The following is a 20,387-nucleotide window of genomic DNA, read 5'->3' as shown; positions in this document are numbered from 1 at the left end:
GCCAGCAAGTACAGACAGTGGAGCTGGGAGGCAAGGAGTCTCTGCCCCAGGAGCAAACACCCAGCAGGCCCAACTAACATGGGCAATGGCAGCTGGGGAGCTGCTAACTCAGGCAGGATAGGCTGGGCACCCACTCCTGGCTGCACCATCAAAATACTGATCCCTCACCCCACCTGTGCTGCTCAGGAGATTGCCCAGGGCAGCCAGGCAACAGAATCACAGTAAGTATTTTTTATTAAGGAACAGGACTGCCACCAAGAGCCCCCCCCCAAAAAAAAACAACAACAACAATAACAAAACAAAAAAACGGGTGAGCCAGGAATGGTAACTGAAGGAAGCTAAGGAATCTTGGTCAATGGGAGCAGGAAGGAAAGCAGAGGGCATCGTGACCTCCACCTCTGTTGTAGGTACAACATTAAGAAAGTCCTGCTCCCAAAGTTCCAATTCCAAAATCTTAAGAAGGAAGTGGAGAACAGTAAAACAGTCCTTTTTTTAGTTCTCCATTCCAAACTATCTCATCAACTTTTCTATTCTTTCCCCACTCTTGCTGAAACACAGCCTTAGGTGTGATACTTCTGGTTTTTTTGAATAATTATCTGTCTTGGGGACCACTCAGGGCCTTGACTACTCTTTCTCTTTGTCACTGTCCATTTCAGAGTGTGAAAAAGTCTCCCATGAAATAAGTGCTTATTGGGTTTTGGTTGTTTTTTTTTTAAACATATTTGGATTTTTTTAAAGAGAGGAAGGGAGAGGGGTAGAGAGTTAGAAACATCGATGAGAGAGAAACATTCATCAGCTGCCTCCTACACACCTCCTACTGGGGATGTGCCCACAACCAAGGTACATGCCCTTGACCGGAATCGAACCTGGGACCTTTCAGTCTGCAGGCCGACACTCTATCCACTGAGCCAAACCAGTTAGGGCATGCTTATTGGTTTTTATTTGTAATAAAATTCTGGGCTAAATGAGACGCATGGCACTGATGCTCCCGAGTGGTACCCGACCCTCCCTGGAGTCCCTCTTTCACTCCCCAGTGTAGGCCCACCTGTCTTTTTCCATCCCGGTTTTGTTTTGTTTTTTTCTTTTCCCTCTTCCTTTGTGCATTCTTTCCTTCCTAAGTCTTATATATGATTGATACCTTCAGGTTATACTTTATGTCCCACTGATGGTAACCTCTGTTATTCTGAGCACAGTAAAAACTTAGGAGTTGAAAAGATACACAGATAGGATGGAACTATGCCTTTTTAAAAACTCACCATACTTTCCTAAAAGCACGCTGTTATTTTTGTAGTTTTGCTTTTGCACTTTGTAGCTACTTAACAGATAGTCAAAGGCTTTCTTCTTGCACAGTTTTAAACGCAACACAACAAAGCCATCAAGAGAGTCCTGTCTCAGGTTCTTCAGAGGCTCAGATCACACAGCATGTGGTGCTGGGAGAACAGGGAGGTGGTGGGTGTTGATATTTAATCATAACTCGTGGTTTCGCTCAATACTGTAGAGTCCCCATTGCCTGTAAACGCTAAGAACACTGAAATCACTAGTAGCCACTATGCTGACCAAAAGCTTCACAAAAGTAAGGCTGTTTTATTCTCCATCAGGTTAAAATGGAAGCACCCCCTCCATTTGATTGGAATGCAGCATCTCGGTTTGGGAACAAGCCTCTGGCTAAGAAACTGCATCCCTGAGCAGGTTTCATTTCTCAGGCAAGACCCCTAATTCCTCCTGGCCCTGCTGGCCCTCCCCTCTAGAAAATGTATTGTGAAGGGGGGAGATGCCAAGAAGGGAAAATGGCAGGAATGTGCATGTCAATGCTGCTGACCCTACCAGCCAATTAAGGAGAGGCACGGCTGGTCTCTGCAGGAAGCCACAACCAGCCTCCGATGGAGGAATAATGGTTGTGACATCAAGCCCCAGGAGATGGGGTGTTGATGAATATTAAACAAACACACACAGAGAGAGACAAAGCAGAGACAATCCGGGATGCCCTGTCTGCAGGTCTTATTCTTGGAAATGGGGAGCTTGGCCACGAAGGGAGAATGTGTCTCCCCCAAATGGCTCAACTTCCTCTGGTCCTCCTTTCTTTCCCCACACTGTCCTCCACATACACATCTGCATGCTTGTATGAGTCAGACAGTCTCTCTCTCTCTCTCTCTCTCTCTCTCTCTCTCTCTCTCTCTCTCGACTGCTACATACTGACAGCAGATCTGATGCCACTTTTTCCAGGACACATGTCACCAGCTCTCCTTTTGCATAAATGCCTCTTTGGCAACCTGGCTGTCTGCCAGGGCCTCTGATTAGCCAGGAGGGATATCACATTGAATTATTCTAGGTTCACACTCGATGTTGTGACTATGAGTTTCGCCTGTAAATACACAGAAACAGCTTGCTCAGCACCCACTTCAAGTCACCTCAGAAACTGCAATGCACAATTGAGTTTAAGAAAACGGAAAGTAAAAGATGAGGGCTATGGGTGTCTCACAGACACCCCACTGGGCAAAGTTAAACATCGGTCTTTGTTAGAGAAAAGGGTAGCAAAAAAACATTTGTAACAAACAACTTTAGGAAACATATTACCAAGAATGGGATCAATCTCATCCTGAAGATCATTTTTAACTCCATTAAGTTAATGTAGCACAAGAATGAGCACTCTGTCAGAGCACAGAAGCTAGGAGGCCTCGCATTGATTGGGCACAAGGAGCCCAGAGCACAGGAGGCCTCATTAGGACTTGGCCAAAGCTCTGCACAGTGTAAATGAGGGCAGGGCAGAAAGCCTCATCAATGAAAGGCAAAAATCCAAAGGCACCCCCCTCCACTAGAGTCTGGGCTACCTAAGCTCCAAACTCAGTGTTAAGGACCCTCCTTTTTGAGCAGTCAGAAATCTTCTCAGCCTTAGATGAGGAAGAATTAATCTATTGTCTTTGAACAGGAAAATAGATTTATAGGCTGAAAATATCACATATTGTTTATATATATATATATATTTAAATCTTATATTATTTTTTGCTGGGTCAATACAGTCAAAACAAGGTTTTAAAAATGAGGTATATGATAAAATCACTCAAATAGGAGTGGGTGCTTCTATGTTCAACTCCACGAGAACCCAGCCAGGCCCACAAACTGGCATTTTCCAGATGGTCTGTTTTACCCAACTGGCCAGACATTGTGACAACTGGGACAAGATTTCTGAACACAAATCTGTCCATGGCTCTCCATCTCCACCACCTCCACCCAGTCCGAGCCATCCTCCTGCAACTGCCTCCTAATTGGACATAATAGTCAGGGTGAGTATTTTAAGATGTAAACTTGACTTTGACACCTTGTTGTTTAAAGTTCTTCAATGGAGTCCCCCTAGATCATACAGACAACAACCAAATTTCCTTCACTTTGACCTCAAGCCCTCCTTCCATAATCTTGCCCTGATCAGTCACACCTGGTGTTTCTCTCCCCTCACCCTTAGAGTCGAACCACACTGGACTTCTTTCCACTGATCCTTTATCTAGAAACAACACTCTCCCCCACTCCTTTTTAATCTATCAGGAACCACCCTTCCGTGTCCTCAAATTTGCATTTCCTGATTCCCTATATTCCAGGGAAGGAGAGGCTCCCTGAAGGAAATGAATCTTATTGAATGAGGAGGATTTGGATGATGGAAAGAAAAGGGAAGGCCCTTCTGGGTAAGAGGAAAACATGAAGGAAGACACAGTAGGTGACTAGAGAGCAGACAAACACTGGTAGTTCAAAGAGCTATGGAAAATCCAGAGGCCACAAGTTTTAAGTCAATTTTAAGACTAAAAATGGATGGGAGTGGTGTAGTGGAAATCTTTGCATAATACTAGCATAATGAGTTTTGATTAGAATTTTCTCAACAATAGTAATATAATAAGAAGATAAGTAACCAACACAAACCAAAGGGCATTTGTCAATTATCTAGGGAACTGAGATCATATCACCTGTCATTTTACAAAATACAAATCAAAAAGTGGTGTGACTCTCTTTACACTGTACATATTCCTGTGGTAGTCATTTGAGCTGCTCACCAAATATCCCCAGTGTAGGACAGACTCCCTGACCCCTGTGTAATCAAATGGGCCCTATGATTAGGGTTTACCACTGAGTTGGTCCAGAATTCAAGACCAGAACCTCTAGACAGGGTGGGGGAGGCAACAGTACATACTGTAAAGGAGATGACTGAAAGGTCTACAGGTTGTGTCATTGAAGCGCCGAGTGTAACCTCTTATTAATGAAGGCCAGAAAGTTAGAAAAAAGATTTTAGATGCAAGAATAAAGAGCAGGTGGTAGCTTTCAGAGTTGACAAATAACCTAGAGGTGGTTGGGGTCAATACATCACTTTCAACTTTTACCTGATTAGGTCTACACACAATTTCTGGTTTCTCTGGAGCAAAAGCATCTTTTCATTGGAGGCTTCGTTTTTAGGCTGTTCACATACCTTGCTCCTCTCTTTCTGAGCAATGAAAGACAATAAATAGTGCCCATCTGTAGTTATTACATGGAGCCACTGAGAACTGAAACAACGAAGCTAGCTCTCTTAGCCTAGAAGTAATGTGCACTGTTATTATCCCTAAATGTTTGTCTTTCAAATGTCATGAGCAGATTTTGTGATTCAAGAACATGTGATCATCAATACTGATAATGCATGTATACTGAGATTTTTCACTCATATATAAACGAAACTTTACCAACTTTTCCTCTTTAATAACGTTCTAAGATATCTAGGTATAATTCTCTCTTTAAAATCCCATAATCTGATCTTTACAGAGACCAAACCCATCTGTCAGCGTTACCACAATTTGGGCTTAGTCTGTGTTCCTCTATCGTAACCTCCATCTGTACCGCATTTTCTCAGTCAACCAATGTTTTTTTTAGGGTTTTTCTATAAACCAGGCATTGTGTTAGGCATTGCTGTAATATAACAGTAATGCTACTCATAACTGCTAACATTTATTGAACACTTAAAATGTGCAGGCTGTTTTAAGTGCTTCCACGCAGTATCTCAGTTATCACCAGAGCCCTGCCTATGGGGCTGGTAATACTATCTCCTTTCATGGATGAGGAAACACAAGCTCAGAGAAACAAAGTCATTTACCTAAGGTCACAGCAGTAAGTGGTGGGTCAGCGTAACTCCTGAGTTCATGTTCCCCATTACACTATATACTAAGATCTCAATATCAAGAAAAGATCCTTTGCCCTCAAGAATGTTAAAATATCTAAGAACTGATAAAGGCATGTAAACAAATAGCCCTATAAGACCCACAGGGTAGGAGAAGTACCAGGAAGAAGGTGCTGTGAGAATTGGGAGGAAAAAGTGGACTCGTCTAATTGGAGTGATGGGGGCAGGCTCCCCACAAAAGGAAGCCTTGGGCCATTCCTGGCAGTGAAGGTCAGGAGCAGGCATTCCTGGAGGGCGGAATGGCAGGACACAAGGCACAAGTGCAGGAAGGCACAGCACTTAAGAAACAAGAGAGGAGTCCACTTGGCTGAGTGTGTCCTGAATCCATCACCTCATCTCCATCCCCTCAGTCTCAGTCCCTCATCCTTCCTCCCATCTACATCCCGCCTAGCACCCTCCACACAATCACCTGTCACCTTTTCTGAAACACAAGCCAACAGTGTTCCTCTCCCTAAAAGCCTGCCCATGAATAAAGTCAACACCCTTTGGCATGACGTTCAAAGCCAACTTTACCACATGGCTCATCTAACCTGTTCTACAGCCAGACCAAACCTCTTACTTTCCCCAATCAGATCGTCCTCTCTCACACCTCCAGACCCCACACAGGCTACCTCCTCTCTCTGGAAAGTCCTTCCTCCCTTGTCTGCTGGTGAGCCCTTCCCTTGGCAGCGATCCCAGAGTCCCTGCCTGCCGTCTCCCTGGATCACCCCAGCCAGCCTGGCCTCTGAATGAACCCAACACATGGCCATGCCAGAAGCACCGCACCTGTGTTCCTTCCACCTGGAAGGCTCTTCCACCATGAGCCCCAAGGTTGTTTCCCTACTTTCTTCTCATTCACAGGCGTCTTCTACAGTCTATGTATGAAAGAACACACACATACCCCAGCCTTCCTCATTCCCTTCACATGGCTTTATTTTCTTCACAGCATGACACACACACACACACACACACACACACACACACACACTTTTTATTGTGTATGGTAACGGCCTGCCTCATTCTCATAACAGGTCTGGCAAACTACAGTGTGTGTGCCAAATCTGCCTGCCACCTGAGCCTTGACTAAAACACCATTGTTTTACACAGTGTCTATGGCAGAATCAGATAGCAGTGACAGAGGCCTTATGACCCACAAAGCCTAAAACATTTCTTATCTGACCCTTTACAGAAAAAGATTACCTGCCCCCTGCTCTGTAATGTCAAGCAACCTCCTCATCTCCCCTGCTGTGCTCACAGTTTGCCTCCAGACCTACCAGTGCATTACCCAAAATGCAGTGGGCCCTCAGACCATTGGCCACTTGAAAGAAAGTCAGAGGCAGGGGGAAGCGTGAATAGAAAAGAGGAAATGGATGCAGGAGATCCTAGAGAGAAAAATCAACAAGCCTTGGTGACTGGGGTTAGGTGCCAGTGAAGAGAGGAGGAATCATACAGAAGCATCACAAATGTGGCTTTGTTCCTTGGTCAAAGCCTGGGAGTCTCATCATCAAACCATAAATACAAGTTCTGCATCAGGGCTAGCTATCTCCCCACTGAGGGGTTTAAAAGAAATGTGTCAGGTGCCTTGACAAGGTCAGTCAATGCATCAATGCCTGACAGCACAGCCCACAATCATAAACTGGCTCATTATTATGGGACTAAAATATATGTTAGATATTCAAAATTATGGCAAGCACAGATAGCATGCTTAAATCTGCCATCAACAGAGTAGCAAACACATTTAAACAAATTCATAAATTAAAAAATTTAAATGCATAGCATAATTGAGCAGCAAATAGATGGAGGTCCTTTAATGATAAGCAAATCTCACTCTCTGGGAGAAAACTCGGGTCCAGAATGGTTAAGCACTATGCTAAGTGGCCCAGCTGGTTAAGAGGAGGAAGCTGGAACAGAACTCAGAACTCTTGACAGGGACCCAGGGCTCTCCCCACATATCTGTGCTCACAGCAACATGAGAGTGAGGAGAAAGGTCCTGCAGACTTCAAGCACTTACAGCGAAGTGTTGACAGAGCAGGATTGCACAGGACTGAGGGAGCAAACCAATAAAATAAGGAACTACCCAATTAGGAACTCCCATCAGGATTTCTGGCCTTTATTTAACTCGACCTCTCTGTAGCATAGTGGTTCTCAAACTTTAGGATGCGTCACAACTGGTGACCTTGTTAAGTCAGATGACTCACCCCCCCCCCCCCACCACCACCACCCTGAGTTACTGACTGTTGGCCTAGGGTAGGCCTAAGAATCTGCATTTTAACAAGTTCCCAGGTGATGTTGCTGCTGCAGGTCCAAGATCACACTTTGCGAACCACTGCTGTAGCATCTGACCATGACCCGTCCTGTGGCTTTCCTGACACCTCTCTCACAGGGCCCTTTACCTCCTTCTCTGGACACTAGTTTGAGAAGTTTGTCTATAAAGAGATGGGAAATAAGGGTAACTGGTGCAAGTTCGAGGCAGATGCAAGAGACCTGAGCCTGTTCACATTGAAGGAAAGAGCCAGCACCAGTGAGGGAGCAATAAGGGATGGGGACAGGAAAAGATGGCAGACAGAAGGGGACAGAACCTATCTGGACATCAGTGATGAGCTCAGTTCTCTGGGGGTCAAACAGTGAATAATGTTTTGAGTGTGCAAGGATGAGTATCTCAGAATGAAGGCTACCCACCTCAAAATTCCCATGATGATTATGCTGTTTTGCCAACAGGGCAGACACATGTCCAGATAGTTTAGTGCTTCCCCTAGAACTGCCTTCTGAGAATGTAGCACACTGAGGCTCTAAGTTGGGAAAACATCCAACTGGAACGGATAGAGACTATCACCTTCCTTTTATTAGTCCTCCCATAACACCAACCATGAAGGAGCACTAAATCCAGGTCACCGTGTTTCTGCCTCTGGGACAAGGTCCTGGGAAGGGGAAAAATCGGTATGATTCTCCCAAAGCTAAAGGCTGCGGCTGTGTACTCAGACAGACCCAGTTGGAAACCCAACTCTACCATTTCCGTGATGTGTAACTTTAGACAAGCCACCTCCCAAAGCTCAAAGTTTCCCATTTTATAAACACAGCTGAGAATAAAAATTGTCTCCCAGGAGTCTGCACTGCTGGGCCGGCACATGCTACTTCATTGTCAGAGTGTCTTCCAAGCTGACTGTCACTGTTCCGACGGACCTGCTAAGGTCAGGATGTGAAGCCTGGATGTGCCTCATACTCATCACCCTCTTCCCTAGCACACAGACTAAAGCTGGCTCCAGGAACCTGGAAAAATCTAGGAGTGTTGTTACAAATTATTTTACTTATAAGTAGGATTTAGAACAAATTAAGTCCTTCGTTCTTCAGCATCTAAGTCCCTGCTAGCTGAGAAGCTTCCAGAGGCTGCCTACAGGCCTCAATGGCCAGTGCGCCCGAGCCATGGCCTCTCTTCTAGAGATCTGTTTCATCTGCCCTATCTTTCTAGCTTAAACGTTTCCTTCTAACTTCACTTTCTATTACTCCTGCTACTACTATTAAAAACCATAGACTTCTGAGCACTTCATGTACCAGACACTTCTAAAGTACTCTATAGGGATCAATTCATTTCATCCCCACAACAACTATTTGAAGGCAGCTATGCTCACCACTATACCACCAACTCAACCTCCCACAACAACTATTTGAGGCTGGAACTGTTACACCATTTTTCGGACAAGGAAAAACGGAGACACAGAGAGTTTAAGTAACTTACTCAGCGTCACACAGCCAATAAGGCATGAAGCCCAGATTCAAACACAAGCCATGGTATTCAGAGCCCATATTCCTAACGATATACACCCTCATACCAACGCACAACCAGATTTAATGATCCCAAGTCTGTGCAAATGCCTCCTCAGCAGTGACACCGACCTCCATCCTTGGGCCCTTATTTCACAGTATGAAATAATAACCTTCATGTCCTGTTTGTAAGAATTCTTCCTCAGCTTACCACTTCCCCTCCCTCCAGAAAGCATGAGTTGACGAGGCTCTTCAGAAGCACAATCACATCCTTGTAGTTTCTCGGTGAGAAGCAAACTTACCAGTTCTTCTTTCTCCTGTGACATCAAAACAGAGCAGCAGCCTTATCAGGCACTAACAAGCAGAAAATGGAAAGACCATGACAGGGAGACGGCATTCCTGGACACACACTACGCTGGGGTCCTTCAACTGTTACATGTTGTATGGGCTTTCCACGTTGCCAATAAGCACACGACCCATGTTAGACAAAGAAATCGACAACCGAATAGGCAGTACTTGTCAAACCTAAGTAGATGCTGAGTGTGCAAAGGCTGTGATCTGGTTGGGATCTGTGAGCATCTGTCTTCGCCCTACACTACGCCTAACTGTCAAATTGCCAAGATGCAGGGTTGTCTTCTCTTTTCCTTTTTGACAGCTTTAGAAGAAAGCAAAGCATTCCTTAATGCCTGGGTTATTTTCTAGAGCTGCCATAAGCTGGGCGGCTTGAACAACAGAAACATACAGTATTGTCTCACAGTTCTGAAGGCCAGAAGTCTGAGACCAAGGGGTCAGCCAGTTGGCTCCCTCTGCAGCTGTGAGGGAGGGAGAATCGATTCCATTCCTTTCCCCATGCCTCTGGCAGCCTCAGCCTCTCCTTGGTGAGTACTAGTATACAGTGTTCTCCCCTTGTCTTCACATCATCTTCCCTCTGTTCATGTTTCCCTATGTCTTGGGAGACACCTATACATTGTTTTAAAACACTGTCCCTCCCCCTCTCTCTAAAATCAATAAACATAACCTTGGGCTAGGATTAAAAAATAATAAGAAGAAAACAAGGAACCCTTTTCATTAAACACTATTTCATTAAAGAAACTGAGCAACCAAGAGAAACACTGCTCGCGATGTACAATAAGACAACCGTGCTTACTGGATACAATACATGTTTCCCAACTGGCTTACCCATTTCCTTTCCTTCCCACTCTTTGTTCCTTCCCCCTATTCTTTCTCCTTTCTCTCTTTTTATTGAATTACAGAACTACAAAATACACTTATCTTATCACTGGTCTTTTCTGATAACCTTTAAAAGCATTTACTGCCATGTGTTTATAGCAAATGTGCCCCATGCAGTGGGGTGGGTTTCAGATGCCAGGTAGTCCTGAGTGGGTGGGCTGGCAGTGAACTTTATGGGGTTGCAATAGCACCAGGCACATTTTCCAGATCAGCCAGGCCAATTCCCCATGGAAATTTAATCTAGTACAAGTGAAAGGACTAGAGCTGGGCTGCCTACTGTTCCTTGGTGTGTGGAGCTACAGCACAGACAGCTAGTGGGAGCAGCAGGCCCCATGACCACCTGCGCTGAAGGAGTGAGGTCACATCCGAAGGGGTGGTCCTAAAGAGAGAGCATACAAAGTAGGGAAACTGCAGTGCAGGCAGACCCTCAGGGATTTGTAGTGAGCTGCTCCACTTCACACGTATTCACTCCCAAGAGCACACTTCAGCAGTCCATTTTATCAACACAAACAAAGCTCTCCTAACCCAGAAGAGGAAAATAATCTAGAAACTGCACAAGGCACTTTGGACAGAGCAGTTTCTGCACAGGTTTCTTAGAGGATTTCTATAATGTCTAAGTGACTTTAAATAAAAGTGTCATATTCAGCATGTGGCCTGTAGGAACAGCTTCTGTTTTAAAGCAACTGACATACGAAACACAAATGTGAATCTAGGAATAGTAGGCAGTTGACTTTACAAACAAATAAACACTTTCCATAACAGCCTTTTACATTAAGGATTCTCAAGTGCTTTCAAGCACTGATTCCATTCTCCCAAGAGTCCTGGAAAATAACTTGGTAAAATTACATCCATAATTTCAAACATGTCCAGGCTGTTAAGAGGCAGCCAACAAGAATTTCTCATTTCTTGTAAGTATAGAGACCATGTAGCATGGAAAAAATAAAATAAAATAAAATAAAGAATTCAGACTCTGGATCCAGATTGCCTGCCTGGACTGAACCTTAATTCTAATACTTACTAGCTATTTGACATTGGAGAAGTCGCTTGGCCAGTCTAGAAGACGGGAATTAAGAACAGCACCCACACTCTGTGATGAAACGCTTAGCTATGTTGTCACTGCCATCGCCACCATCATCATCATTTCAGGAAAGGTTAGGAGCTCAGGTTCTGGAGTCAGACCTGCTGTGAACCCAGAACTGCTTTGAATTGAACCCTCACCAAATCATCTATAAAATACGTAGAACATAATATCTAGCAAGAACAAATAACACAGCATCTTCAACAAATAAATAGCTAATCAGAGAGAGGGAACTTACAGTTTTGAAAACAGACATATTTACAAATAAGAGCTCTTATTTATAGTCTCATCTATTAAAAATATACAATTTTATCACACTTATGAAATAACTGGAAATGTGGATATGAAAGGTATTTGATAATATTAAAGAACAACTATTAAAGTTTTGGCACAAAATATAATTATGATTTTTAATAATAAGCATTTATCTTCCAAAGCTGTGCCCTCCAATACCATAGCCACTAGCCATATATGGCTATTTAACTTTAAATTGTTTAAAATTAATTAAAAGTAAAATTTTAGTTCCTCGATCTCACTAGCCACATTCTAAGTGGTGAATAGCTACATGTGGCTATGGTTACAGATATCGACTCTTTCTGTCAATGCAGAAAATTCTGTTGGGCAGCACCAGGCTGGAGACACACACCTAATGAAACATTTGCAGATGAAACAATATGATGACTGGGATTTGCTTCCAAATAAAATAGGAAGGGGAGAAGTGAGTGAAGGTATGAGTGAGGCAAAACTGGTTTATTGTAATTGCGGAAGGAATGGGACATGAGGGTTCAGTAAACTATTCTGTCTGATGGTCAGTTTTATGAGTCAATGAGGCTAGGCTATATTCTTCAGTTATTCAAGCACTAACCTAGGTGTTGCTGTGAAGGTGTTTTGTGACTTGATTAAAGTCTATAATCAGTTTACTTTAAGGAAGATGACTTATCCTAGGCAATCCAAGGAGGTCTGATTCAAGGAGTTGCACGGCCATAAGAGTGGAACTGATGTCTTCTATATGAAGAAATTCTGCCTGTGGACAGCAGTTTAGCTCACATCCAGGAGATCCCGCCAGCCCCTCCTGACAGCCCACCCTGTGGATTTCATATTGGCTTTGCCAGCTCCCACATAACTTAATTCCTTGCAATATATATATTTAATGACACTAATGTGTCTTGAGCATTTCCAAATGTCATTAAATGTGCTTTAAATATAATATTATATTCATTATGCAAATGTACTACCATGTTCTCATGAAAAATTTTACCCCCAGAGACTTGTAAACAGAACCATGGCAGGGATCTCCCACACTACAGAAATGTACAATACCATCAACACTTTATCATCTTATGTTATTTTACAGTCATAACCTAAAATACCCCAACATAAATTTTAGTTTAAAAAAAAACTTGCAAATCATCATTTCCCTGTTCCATCAGTCGGCACTGCGTTTGAAAGATTTTTTTTATTGATTTTTAGAGAGGGGGGGAGGGAGAGAAACATTAATGTGAGAGTGAAACATTGATCAGCTGCCTCCTGCATGCCCCCTACCAGGCATTGAGCCCGAAACCCTGGCACATACCCTGACTGAGAATCTAACCAGCAACCTTTCAGTGCATGGGATGATGCCCAACTAACTGAGCCACACTAGCCAGGGTTCAACATTAAGTTTTAGCCACAGAAATCCTAAAACGTCTCAGGCCACAACTTTAAATGAAAAGCTACCTGCATATGAATTTTTAAATCCCCAGTGCTCTTTACAGCTTTCTAAACATCAAGAAGGAGGATCTGAGGATGAGTGCCCCGTATTTGTCATTTTGACAGTTAAAGTCTGAATAGCCAACTGTATATCTGACCCTAACCCCAGACCACAAAGTTGGGCATAAAACCAGTCAACCAACAGTGTCCTGAGCCACAACATGGGTAGAACCACTAAGATCTACGCATAGTTCTGTGGGGAAACACTAAGTAAACAACAAAGCAACTGAAAGCTACAAGTACCTAGTCTCATCTGGCCACAAAAGGGGGCTGGCATAACCAGAAGATGGTTGGATACATACACACACATACATACACACACACACACACACACACACACACACCAGCATTTTCAAAGTATAACCCATTAAGGGGATCCATTAAGTCAAAACTGTGTTTATAATCATACTAAGACATCATGTGCCTGTTTCACTGTTGACATTTACACTGATGGTGGGAAAGCAATGGTGGACAAAGAGATGAGGAACACGCAAAAGAAGTCGGTTGAATTTTTAAAAGCTGAGGGACACCCTGGCAATTCCCCAAATAATGTGCATAATTCACACTGGCTTTTAGGATGCAGAATTCAGGCAAGTAATAACATTTTAATAACAGATTTTTCAGTACCCTACCAATCCCTTTCCAACAGGCATGACTTTTCAAGCATCTTGGAGCCATTACAAAGGGTTGCTGTGTTCATATCAAACATGCTCTTGGCCCTTCATGCAGCTTTTAATTATTCATTCTGTAAGTGTTTTCTCTTCTTCCCCCCTTTTGCTGCCTGACCTTTGGGCATCATTTAGAACATAACTGAATACTTGTGGAAAGAGTAGTGACAGAAAACCTTAAACTAGCAGAAATTTAGAGAAAAGACTAAGTCTAAGAAGCTGAGTACCCAAAGCCCATCGTTTCAGTCTCAAATCAGAGTGGAGCACAGTAAAGGAGTAACCTCTTCCTCCCATCACCCCAGCGCTCAGAAGAGAAAGCCATCCAGCCACAGGTGCCCTAACTTGAACCCTCCAACTTCCGGCTTGCTGCCAGAGGATCTTCCCCATGCCCGATCTTCACACTTCTAACACAAGCCTGAAAGGCTCCCCACTACTTTCCATATCTGCACCAATTAGGCTGGCATTTGAGGTCCTCTATTTTATAGCTCAACTTATCCTTCCATGTTTATCTCCCAATGTGCCCGTATATCCATCAAACTGAATACTCAACATAAGCCAACACATGTCACTCCCTCCAACTGACTGGCCCACCCTCACTCTAGTCTCTGCCTGTTAAAATCCTTATCCCTCCCTTCAAGGTCCTTTTCAAGTTATCTATCAGGTTTCATGAAACCTTTGTCCACTTATCACATTGTGCCTGTATTAGAATTAAATGGTATACATATATTATTTTCCTATTCACTTATAATTGCTGTAAAAGCCATGCCTTTCATATTTTATTTATTTCTGTTTGTATATCTGTAAGAACAGAGTGCTCATAATTGCTAAATAAATTAATCATTTCAAGATATCAGTAATAATGTAACCAACTCCTAATTTATGGAAAACCATTTTGTTAGAAAATATGATTTAAATACAGTAGTTTTGAATGTTTCTTGGCTCCAGACAGAACCTAATACATCTGGGAAGTCCTGTGAGTCACTGCAGGGGAAGTGGGAAGTCAGCTAGAGGAGGCAGGCCTGGGGAGGGGGGCTGAGTTCAATCTGCAAAGTGAGACAGTTTGTGATGAGTGACACGACAGTGATACTAATGAGGCACTCAGGTGTTTGTAGAGAGAGACAATGTACCTCAACAGTGAGGCCCGAACATCTATTAAGGATTCCATCTGTCCATTCAGCAGCACATGTGCAAATGGAAAACGTGTTTCAAGGGATCCCCAAACAAGTTATTTATTCCCAGTACAGAATCACACTAGCACCTCACCCCATTCTATGATGCTCTGAAGCACAATATTCACATCAAACGCCAGGATTGACGGTGAGGATTTTTAAATGCAGGAGTTGCAAGACAAGGTCCAAATCCTCATGAATAGGTACACTTGAGTATAATGAGAACTGTGGTGAGACAGGAGGAGCGTGCAGAGGATTCTGTGAAGTAGTGAGAGCAAAGAGGAGAACCAGAGAGAGTGGTGTCATGGACCCAACATAGTAGAAAGTTTCAGGAAAGCAGGAGTGGTAACAACTTCAAATGACACTGCAGAGCACGAATCTGGCACTTAGAGGTCATTAATGATGAGAAGAGATAGTTTCATGAGATTGGCAGGTGTGGGAGTCAGACTGAAGAGAGATGAAGAATGTTGAAGTTTGTCAAAACAGGAAAAGGGAATGAGGACATCATCCTATGAGGATGTACAATCAGGGCTACAATCTCAGTAAAGTTTCTGGGGATCCAGTCTGAAACATGTTGGAATGTCCACTCCAGAGTGAAATGCAAGTTGCTGGACTCTGAACCGCTTATTACTGAAAAAGAGGCACAGCACTTCATGGGCCTCTTTGCATTTTTGTTTGTTTGTTTTCTGTTAATCCTCACCCGAAGACATTTTTCCATTGATTTTCAGAGAGAACAGAATGGAGGGGGAGAGAGAGAGAAACATCAATGTGCAAGAGATGCACTGGTTGGTTGTCTCCCACCCCAGCCTCGAGGTGCATGCCCTTGACAGGAATCAAACCTGGGCCCCTTCAGTCCATAGGCTGATGCTCTATCCACTGAGCCAAACCGGCTAGGGTGGGCCTCTTTGCATTTTAAAGATAATACAGACCACATTTCAACATGTTCTGACTTTTTTTTTACTAGGTAACCTATAAGACCACCAGTGTTGAGAAAGGTCCAGAGCAAGATATGGTTATGGAGTATGTCTGATCTGCAGCACAAACTGCTATGCTACTTGGGTCTTAGGACACAGTGGATCCAATTTGTAGAATCCACTAGAATCTAGAGAATCACAGCACAAACGTCTAGGATTCTGAAACAAAGCCATTTCCTCTTTTGCAGATAACTGTGCTTTTAAGAAATGACTCCTGACTTGTAACTAGGCTTTGGCAGAGCCGGATTAAAGGATATCCAGTGACTGTGTGAACTGATCTGCCCATAATGATGTGAATGTTATCTGACCCACCAAGCCATAGGTTGGGCCTATGTAGAAGCAATCAATCATCAAAAGGTAAAGGTATACAAGAACGGGCTAAAGCAGGTCAACAAGGCACAGAAATTACACAAGCAGAGAGGCTCAAACACCTCGAACACCTGCTCCTACTTATCAGACCTATAGCTGCATGGAGAGTTCCTTGTGACCAGCTGAGTGAGAAGGAAACTTGGGCCTGGCTTAGAGATGGTGTTCATGATATCAGGCACGCAGCAAACAGCCTTACATCTCCAAAAAAGAGCATTCCTGAAATACTTTGTGAAGAGAAACTGTCCCAGCAGACACAGCTGTGACCAGTACATTTTCTTGCCCACTTTATCTACATTGAGAAATGGCTAAAATTAGGGGTCTATACTGAGTCATGGGCAAAGTCTAATGGTTAACCTGGATGGTCAAGAACTTGGGGAAAAAAACAATATTGGAAGAGAGAGGAAGGAGGCCTAGGGGAGAGGTATATGGATGGACCTTTCAGAAGGAGCACAATGAGTATAAAACACACTGTGTCCCATGTGAATGTACACCAAAGGGCCTCTCAGTAATCAAGTGAACAAATTAGATGTCATCCTCTTTCACCAGCACCCCAGTGCTTCCTCAATAGACCAAGTAGAAGTGGCCACGGTGGCAGTAGAGAGGCTATGCATGGACTCAACAAGGACTTCTCACAAGGCTAACACAGCTCCTCCCAACGACGAGCACCTAACCTGCTGGCAGCAGAAACCAATCTTCAGTGCTCAAAACGGCCATTCCCCTGAAGGATCAGACAGCCACTTGGTGGCAGATGGATTACACTGGATCCTTTCCATCAAGGAGAAGGTGTGTGTATGTATATATACCCATACACACATACATACGTGTACACCCATGAAATTTATTTTTCTTTACTTCTCCTTTTTCTATCCTTTTCAGTAAGGACTGGTCATGGTGCTTAATTTTATCATTTAATTTCCAGTTTACAAATATTCCTATGGAATTGCGAATAAACTGGAAGAGATAAATCACCCAGAGACAGGTATTATAACTGTCACCCAGCAATGAAATTCTTAATCTTAGATACTGAAGTAAGTACATGGATAATTAGGAGAACTAAAATCTCCTTGTAATCATGTAAGAAAAAAATCACCCGTTAGAATAGCAAAAATTTGAAAGACTGATAATACTAAGTGTTGGTAAGTATATGGAGCAACCAGAATTCTCATGTATTGCTAGCTGGAATGTAAATTGGTATATCCACTTTGGAAAACCATTTGATAGTATCTTCTAAAGCTAATCATACACCTACCCTATGACACTAATTCTACTTCTAGCTATATAGACATATGAGAAATGAGTGCACATTTCCACCAAAAAAATGTATGTGGATTCCTGTTGGTCAGCCTCACGGTCATTATCATATCTAGGAGCCATGTCCACTTGGTTTCCCTCCCTCTTCCCCCGTGTGACTGAAACTCTGTGGTTTAATCTGGATCGGCCTTGTGTGGAAGAGACAGAGCTGCAGCAGCAAGAACAGCAGCCATCAAGCCTGGCTCCACAGCATCGCAGAGAAAGACAACAACCTGGTACCTATTGGCAAGCTGGCCTCAGAGCACTATGATGATGAGGAAGAGGCGGATGAAGATGACAATGAGGATAGTGAAGAGGACTCAGAGGATGATGAGGACATGCAGGACATGGACGAGATGAATGACTACAATGAGTCACCTGATGATGGAGTGGTCAATGAGGTGGACATGGAAGGTAATGAACAGGATCAGGACCAGTGGATGATCTAAGTAGACAAGGCAGGATGGCCTCAGGGAGATTCCAGGCCAACCCAACCTACCCTGTGACTGCTGCAGAACCAGCTGATCACCCCAGTGCCTGAAAGATCACCCTCAGGCACCTCTCAACTGCTGCCAGGACCTGGTCTCCTTGGCCCCTCCCAGTCCATCAACCTGCCCTTGAATTCCCCAGGACCTGAGTCCACCCCACCTTTCTGGCCAGTATCTCACCCCTTGAGGTATAGTCTCTTTCTAACTCTCTTTAATAAAGACACAGGACTGATTCCTCCCTCCCGCAAAAAAAAAAAAAAAAGTACGTGTATGAGTGTTTAGAATAGCTTTATGTATAACAGCTAAATACTATCCATCAATAGCACAATAGATAAATTGTATTATAATCAGACAATGGAATACCACACAGAAACTGAAAAGAAAAAAACTTCTGCCACAGGCAATAACATGAAAAATACCAAAGTAATGCTCAGTAAAAGAAGCCAGACACAAAAGAATACACATTTATTATTCCATTTATACAATGTCATAAATAGGCCAAATTAATGTTCAGTGCTAAAAGAAAAGTGGTTTACCTCTGAGTGGGTGAGTGGAGGGAGGAGGGGGATACTGTTTGAAAAGGGACACAGGGAGCCTCTTTGGTACTGGAAATGTTGTGTATCTTGATCTGGATGGTGTTTACACAATCGTATCTATACGTGAAAATTCATCCAGCTATGTAAGATCTGTGTACTTTCCTATATATTAGAGCTCAAAATTGTTTTTAAAAGATGTATGTGTATGCATATATTACTTAAAGAATCCAGAGAGGGACATAAGATACTGGGGGGTAGGGGAGGCCGGGGGAATGTCAAGGAGGGAGGGGAGGGACATATGTAATACTCTTTGTAAAACTTTAAGCAATAAAACAAAATTTAAAAAATAAAAATAAAAAAAATAAATGTATAAAGTAGAAGGATAAAAAAAAAAAAAAAAGAATCCAGAGAGTTTCCTTCCAGTTTTTCTAATGGGTCCAACAAAGACGGAGTGAAGACCAGCGATAAGTAATTCATCATATTTTCCATTGAGTGTGTGCTTAGAGAAATTGCCATCTTTCTACACAGCCAGAGGCAGACAATTATCTACGACAGCTGATTTCAAAAGCTTTCACTTCCTTATGCTCTCTAATCTTAATATGGTTGGAATAACAATTATTGATTGAATTTTGAATTTGAAACAACTTACTTTCTGCTTCAGTTTCAGGGGTAAGCAGGAAAAAATGTCTTTGAATGCCTTAATGAGTTTATTTTAAATGTACATCGTATATCATACACCACTTGAAAGTTATCCTTACTATGATATAGCTACAATATTTTTGTAGCTTTTAAGTCTTTTATTAATCTTATTACTCAATTATTATCTTTACAGATATGAGAAGTAAACTTTCAGAAGAGATTGGCCTTTTAATGAAAAATAATAACCACCCTAGTGAAGATGATATATCATAGCAAGGATAACACCATGCTTCAAATCTCAAAATATCTATTTGAACTCTATAACTACTTATTACATTTTAAAAACTTTTATCCAGACTACAGGTCCAATAGAAACCCAATACATTTGTAAAGGTAAGTATCAGAGAAAATAAGAAAATGATTCTAAAAATGTTTTAATATGTTGACATTTTTTTCCTTCTTTCTCGTTAAGCCAACCGATCAAGGAAAACTTTTAAATTCTTAGGCTTGTTGACAATACCAAGCCAAATGGGTTAGTCTACCATTAGACTAAGGATCCTGTTTCAGAATTATAAAACAAACTGACCATTAATTTTAAAAGGCAACCAAAACTTGACCTCAGTTTACCACTAATATCAATTCCACAAAGGTTAATGTTGACACATCTAAAAATGAAACCTTTAAGAACAACTGGTAAGTCTTCAGCACTCAACTAATGTTCTCTAAAGTAATCATTAACAATGGTCTTTGCCCCTCTCTTCAATACACTACTATCCTTAAGATAACTCATCATTTTTGAAACAATAAATATAGTATAAATGATATCGAGTCTGAGGGCTCACTCCAAATCTCAGCTAATGGCTTATTATATTTTCTAATCGTAGATGGCTTTATCTATATCTTTGATTATTCTTATAGTCTTAAAATTTAAACAATAAGTTTCCTGGCCAAACGTAAACTGTTACATAACACAGCTGTATGCACATTCAGCAATTTCTAGTAAAAGTGCATGTCAGTATTTTCCCCTATTTCACCCAGATAATTTCTTTACCTCTGACACCATTTATGCTGTATTTGCATGTAAATTTTTAGTAGTATATTTGTCCTTTTTTGTAAGTTGTCTATAATTGTTTTTAGAAAATGAAAAGTGTGATCAGTGAGGTCCCAGCAGAAAACAGAATGACTCAGGAGAATGTAATCAAGGAGATGTCTGCCAAGGTGTTGGGCAGAGGAACCAACCCAACATAGTGCAGTTCCTTGGCATTGGCAAC

General features: G+C 42.4%; 1 protein-coding gene and 1 pseudogene across 4 annotated transcripts in view; one reads left to right on the top strand and one right to left on the bottom strand.

Moving 5' to 3' along the window:
- Positions 1-20,387, bottom strand: part of EPB41L4A (erythrocyte membrane protein band 4.1 like 4A) — a 206,585-nt gene that overhangs the window by 150,912 nt on the left and 35,286 nt on the right. The window lies entirely within an intron of this gene.
- Positions 17,527-17,988, top strand: LOC132232402 (anaphase-promoting complex subunit 15-like; annotated as a pseudogene).

The sequence above is a fragment of the Myotis daubentonii genome, chromosome 4 (genome assembly GCF_963259705.1).
Source record: "Myotis daubentonii chromosome 4, mMyoDau2.1, whole genome shotgun sequence".
Lineage (NCBI taxonomy): Eukaryota > Metazoa > Chordata > Mammalia > Chiroptera > Vespertilionidae > Myotis > Myotis daubentonii.
The sequence above is the reverse complement of the archived record's forward strand: the minus strand, read 5'-3'. Positions and strand labels throughout refer to the sequence as shown.